This window comes from Columba livia, chromosome 9 (assembly GCF_036013475.1).
Source record: "Columba livia isolate bColLiv1 breed racing homer chromosome 9, bColLiv1.pat.W.v2, whole genome shotgun sequence".
NCBI lineage: Eukaryota > Metazoa > Chordata > Aves > Columbiformes > Columbidae > Columba > Columba livia.
This window is the reverse complement of record NC_088610.1, coordinates 25,252,130-25,257,860: the sequence shown is the minus strand read 5'-3', so window position 1 is coordinate 25,257,860 and position 5,731 is coordinate 25,252,130. Positions and strand designations below refer to the sequence as shown.

Genomic DNA, 5,731 nt, shown 5'->3' with positions numbered 1-5,731 from the left:
GGTTGTTTGTGTGACCTGATCCCTGGTGGGGAACAGCCCTGGAGCAATCGCACCCCAGCCTGCCCTCAGGTGGGCCCAGCACTCATGGGCTGCTTGAGACAGAGCCAGCCAGCTCTTCTTGTTGATTAACTAGAAACAAAGACAAAGGAATATGAAAAAGCAAGTTTACTGATCCCTTTGCTCTCCCAATAGCTATACTAGACTGGTATTCCACACATAAAATTCTATAGTCCTCCAGGCACTAAAAAAAAAAAAACACAACCCCTGTACATCACTTTAAAGAACAGAATATTTCCTATTTAGTCAATAGGCAAAAGCACATGCACACAGAGCTCTGTTAGAACTTATTTAAGGCACTTACAGCTGCATTTGAAGTACTTTGCCCTGGGGCTGAGCCAACAAAATGTTCTCTAGAGGTGTGCAACAATTTTGCATCTCAGAAACAACCAATAGCAGTGATATATAGACCAGGAAAGCACAAAAGTTTTATTATTTCCTCCAGCAATTTGGTCCAGATAGTACAGATCAAAAGGAGATTTCTGTGACTAGGATATGCTGTGCTCAGACAAGTGTGAATTGTCCTAGATCTTTCAGGCATCCATAGCTTCAACTTCTTTCCTTCAAACACTGCTTTGCTTTTTGTGAATACAGAAGCACTAAAATTGTCTGCTGATACTGGGTTGCCCAAGATGGCAAATATTTCCAGTTCTTGTGAACAGAAATTTATCCCCACCAGAAACTGGTTTGATGTTCCTGATTATAGTAGTCCCTGGAGGCAATCAAAGATAGATACAGCAAATGGATTTTGATAATTACAAAACTATTAACAGAATAACTGTAGTGCAATTAGAGATAGCCAGGTTAAAATGAACCACTTTCACATGTGCTAGAGTGAACTGTCAAGGTGAAGGTCAAATTTACAAACCATAGAGTTAAGGAATAGCTCTACACTTATATCAGTTTGAAACCAAACAAGAAAGTATCTGCCCACATATATTTCAACTTACTATTTTAACCTCTGTCTGAAGAAAGGTTATACTTGTAGATGCAAATGAGCTCCCAGGTGTTCAGAGAGTAGGCAGTGCTGTGTAGAGCAGCAGGCAGTGAAACCAAAGCAAGGAGCAGCTCCACTGGCAGCAGGACTGGTACAGCTTGGCTCCTGATGAGATGCTCCTGCCAGGTACCCCAGTGCTTCTCACCAGGAACACCCTGGTGTCCTCAGCTCCTGCAAGGGGCTCTCGTCTCTCCCTTCCATCCCTTCCTCTCCCAGAGCAGCACTGCCAGCTCCAAGCACCAGGTTTGGCTTCCTCACGGGTCAATGCAAGGCTGCTTACACTGGAGGCTGGACCATCTGGTCATCACTCAAACTGGTGCTCCTGGGCAAGCAAACAACAGCTACAGGGAAACTTCTCTCCTTCTGTCACCAACACATTTTCTCTACAGTCTTATCTGCAAATTTCCACATGAATTACAGAAGTCACATCTAGGCTACCACCAAAGTGACTTAGAATATGCTACTGGTTTCAAACTATTTTTGCTGTAGGCAAAATAGAATATTATATCCAACAAGTCCCCTTGGTTGCCTACATTTTGTTTCCTCAGGAGATAAGCTGGCAATGCCTGTGAGCACCATAGAAGGTGCATTGCAGTGAGGAGTGTTTTCTTCCAAGCAGCTCTGCTGCAGGAACAATGAGAGGCAGCAGCATCCAGAATCTGGTATCAAAGCTGCCTCTCCCTTCCTGCACCCACATTAGTCCTGAGTTTGTTTCCAAGCCACCTTTTTTGAGAAACTGGTCAGTTCTTGGTTTTAGCCATACTCAGCTATTAAGCACAGCCACAAATGACTGAACTCAGCAGGGAATCTAACAAACTGGTCACTGAGCCCTTTCAGACCTCTCAGGAGAGGATATATTTTTCCCATTGCCATTATAGTTAGATGTATCATAGCAATAACCTCCACCATTTGGAAATAGATACACAATAAACTGCTTTTCAGATTGATTGAATGCCCCAACTACACTTAAGCTATTAAGCCATCAGCAGCTGTTTATTGCTTTCATTTCAGAGCTGTTTCTTTAAATAAAAGTGCATTAAATATTTTGTTACCAAACAATGTTAAGATTTTAGTAGGATGAATAGAAGCTTCTCTACACTCAGGATCTCTTCTTCCCTTTGATTCATGCTCCAAGGCTGCTTCAATATCACTAAAGTCATACCTGCCCACAAACAGCTCTTCCCTACGGACAATAAAATTGATTAAAACAGATTGATGAAGAGATGGGCTTGATTACAAAAAATCCATCAAGGAAATCTGAGCAAGTTCCCAGTATATTTGATACCAGCAATCAATGAGACCACATTAGGGGCTGTATCACTGTAGTGGTTGTCAGACCAAAAGCCACACATGAAGGGACAAGTGCTGCATAGTCTCCTGCTGTGCTGGCAGGGACCTGGCTACCCAGGAGCAGAGCATTAGCCCAGAGAGAACATCCAGCTGTCAGGAGATGGTTTCAGCTGCAAATGGAGATGCCTACATTTGAAAAAAAAAACAAGGAGGTAGCTTTTATGAAGTTCAATATATTGATCTGGATGATATAACTGAAGAGAGCAGTCATGCTATGTGCTCACTGCTGGAAATGCTGCTCAGCACTACAAGCAGCACCCACATCTTACCTCCCCTCAGCCTTCCAGCATTTGGTGAAACAAGCTCAATTTGTAAAGGTTTAACAAGTGCATTAATGCACCACAGAGAAGCTACCTTCCAGCATAGAAAGTAGCGGCACCAGGGAGGACAGTGCTCCTCATGCTGCTCCAGGACAAGACTCAGACAGCTGTGTTCCTTGTCCTGCAAGAGGGAAAGAAGCTTTTAGTGAAGGTTGCAAATAGGGTCAGGATGTTACCATACCTTTGAACAGTCATCCAGCCTGATCAGTGAGAGGAAAAAACCCAAGACCTGTAAGAGTCCCAGTTTGTCTCAGTATGCAGCCTCACCTCCCATAGTGCCACAAACACCACGCTACCCTTTTATTTGTACCCACTCAGCCATGGGGAGAGCTAGGCTGTAAGTCACCTGCAAGTGCCACTATAGCTGAAAACTTGCACTCTGCCGGGCATTGAGGAGTAAACCTGAAGCACACAGAAGAAAAGCCACATCTGCAGTCAGACATGTGATCACAGAGCTGTAGCCCAAGGCTGAGCTTAAATAGGCTCCTATGCCAATGGGCAGGGGTGTGGGTGGAAGCTGCAGGTGAAGATGCTCAGGGCTGTTAAGGACTATTAGCACCCTCAGGGCCCTGGCAACGTGCCTGTCTGTCAAAGGGAAAAGAAACAAGCTACTGAACCCATTCCCCACCATACTTCTTAATAAATAGGGGTGTCTGTCAAGATGTCTATCAGTTAGTCTTGTTTTCCAATTTCTAGCCCAAGGCACAGGCTTCTCTATAAAATGCTTGCTTCCTGGTGTTTGTACAACCTCATCAGCGTCTCTGCTCCTTTCACCACTTCCCATTGGGAGAAGGCTGACCACCAACAGATACTGCAAGGATTACACCACAAACTTCTCTTTTTCATCCTAGCCAACCTGCTAGATTGGTTTCTGTCTCCCAGTGAACAAGCTGCCAGAATATCCCTCACCTTTAATATAAAATGCCCCAGCTTACTCTGCAACTTTCACTTAGCCTGAGGTCAAAGATCTTGCATTTTCCTCTCCAGTCCCCAGTGTCCTTCCTCCCCTCATTACTGAAAACTCATGTACAGGAGATAAGAGTCCCATCACCTCCCCAGTGCCTGAACCAGCACCGTTCCTAATCCCTCTGAAGCTGCCAGGGAAGCTGGAGCCTGACACACGTAATCCACTCCTGGCCTTGCCATAACACTGCAAACATGATCAACTGTCCCCACCACACACACCTCCCTTCCCTGCTGCTCCGCTCAGTGAGAACCTGCAATATTGCTCCGCACACAGCTCCCACTGCTGCGCCTTTGCCATCGTCTGTGAGCCCACCCTCATGTCAGTGCCTTTTCCCTTTGCTTTGTGTTAGACCCACCTCTCCTTTTTTCTTGTTCTCACATGCCTTTTTGTGCTTTTATCATCACACTGATGATAAAATGCCCATTTTCATCTGTATGAACTGGGAGGACCCAGAAATACAGACTATAAATCTTTCAATATAAAGCATTTTTTACTCTGTGTATGTGTGAGCTTATTTACATGTTTCTTTCTTCCCACCAGGAAGGAACTCGGCTGTTATTTTTATATCAGCTCTGAAGCAGCTAATATTTTAAATATTGCTTATTAAAAAATGTGGATACATCAAATTTATGGATGCTCATATGGTTACATTTTAAAGTTTACATACAACTCTATGTGTAAAGATATGCCTCTTTGGTACAGTGCTTTTTTTCTGAAGAGCTCAAGATGCTTGAGAGATATGAAGGGCTTAGCCTGCGAGGTGCTGCCTCCTTTGACCCTGCTCCAGCACAACACTTACACACATGCTTAACTTTAAACATAGGCAGAGGAACACAGCAAAACCCACAGCCCAGCTCGCATGCCTGGCAAGAAACACACACTTTAAGTGCTCTGCTGGATTGGGGCCAGAGAGCCCCGTGCTTGTAAGGATGGAGCCATAATTAATTGAGGCTCACAATGCCCCTTTGAGGTACATAGTGCTGTCAGAGCTGCTCGAAACGTGGAAATGCCATCCTGTGGGAAATTCTGTTATTTGATTTTTTTTTTTGCTAAGGGTGAAGTGATTGTGGGTTTTAAATAAAATAAAAGCCCTGTTCAAAGCTTTAAAATAGAAACTATTTAATTGTGCTCCCCCTCCTTCCAATTCCCTGCCTCCTCCTCTTCCTCCTAAAGAAAAGATTAAAGAGAAATAATGGTGGTTGTTACAACGGACCTAAACTGGGTGTATTGTAAAACCCTTGACCATCCTTAACTGTTCTGAAGCTGCAAGAGTAAACTAAGATTTTGTTAACACGTCATCCCTTTCAGGCCCTGTGTTTACATCACAGGGAACTCAGAGAATGATTTATGGAAAACAAAGAGAAAAAAATATGGGAGTTTGTGGTTTTTTACATTCGAAGATTTTATGTCCCTGGATAGCAGTCTTGCTATGAGCAGGTGAGAGCTTTCTGAAAACACAGGAGCACGTAAAGCAGGTGGCAGCCAGGGGCAATACTCAGGCTTATGGACGCGGGGACAAGGGGGGCTCTGCTGCCAGAACTGGGAGAGGGCCCAACCAGCACAGCCAGGACTCAGAGTCCTCCCATTGTAGCGTGGCCATATATCTTCATTTTGCCTGGGAACAGCAGCACAGTGGGCAAGAGCCAGGCAGAAAGTGTGTGGAGTATTTAGCTTTAGGTAACGGGGCAATTAACAGCTATTCCTGACAATGCTGCAAAGAAAGTAAGTTAAGCAGACTTCCACATGCCTTATTGACCAGGGATGGAATAAGTTGGGTGTTTCAATTAAGTACATGCTTTAAGGTCTACTGAATCATGGCTTCTGCCAGGATTTAAGCCAGAAACAACTAAAGTCTTCAGACTTGCACTGTTTTCACCCTGTGAGACATCAGGTAACTTATCTGGACGATCGGTTTTAAGCCTTGCAACAACTCCATTCACTTTAGTTGGATTGCTCCTGTGTGCTAGCTCCTTGCAGTCGGCTGTGCCAAGTTTCAGCTAGGGAGGATGGTAAAGATGGCATCTAAGAAGAAGGCAAATG

General features: G+C 44.4%; 1 long non-coding RNA gene across 1 annotated transcript; it reads right to left on the bottom strand.

The window, feature by feature from the left end:
* Positions 1-342: 342 nt before the first annotated feature.
* Positions 343-3,163, bottom strand: LOC135580201 (uncharacterized). The gene is made up of 3 exons (XR_010474513.1): positions 3,071-3,163; positions 2,674-2,845; positions 343-2,530 (listed from the first exon to the last, which is right to left on the bottom strand). It is a non-coding gene; the product is annotated as an uncharacterized LOC135580201 (long non-coding RNA).
* Positions 3,164-5,731: the final 2,568 nt, after the last annotated feature.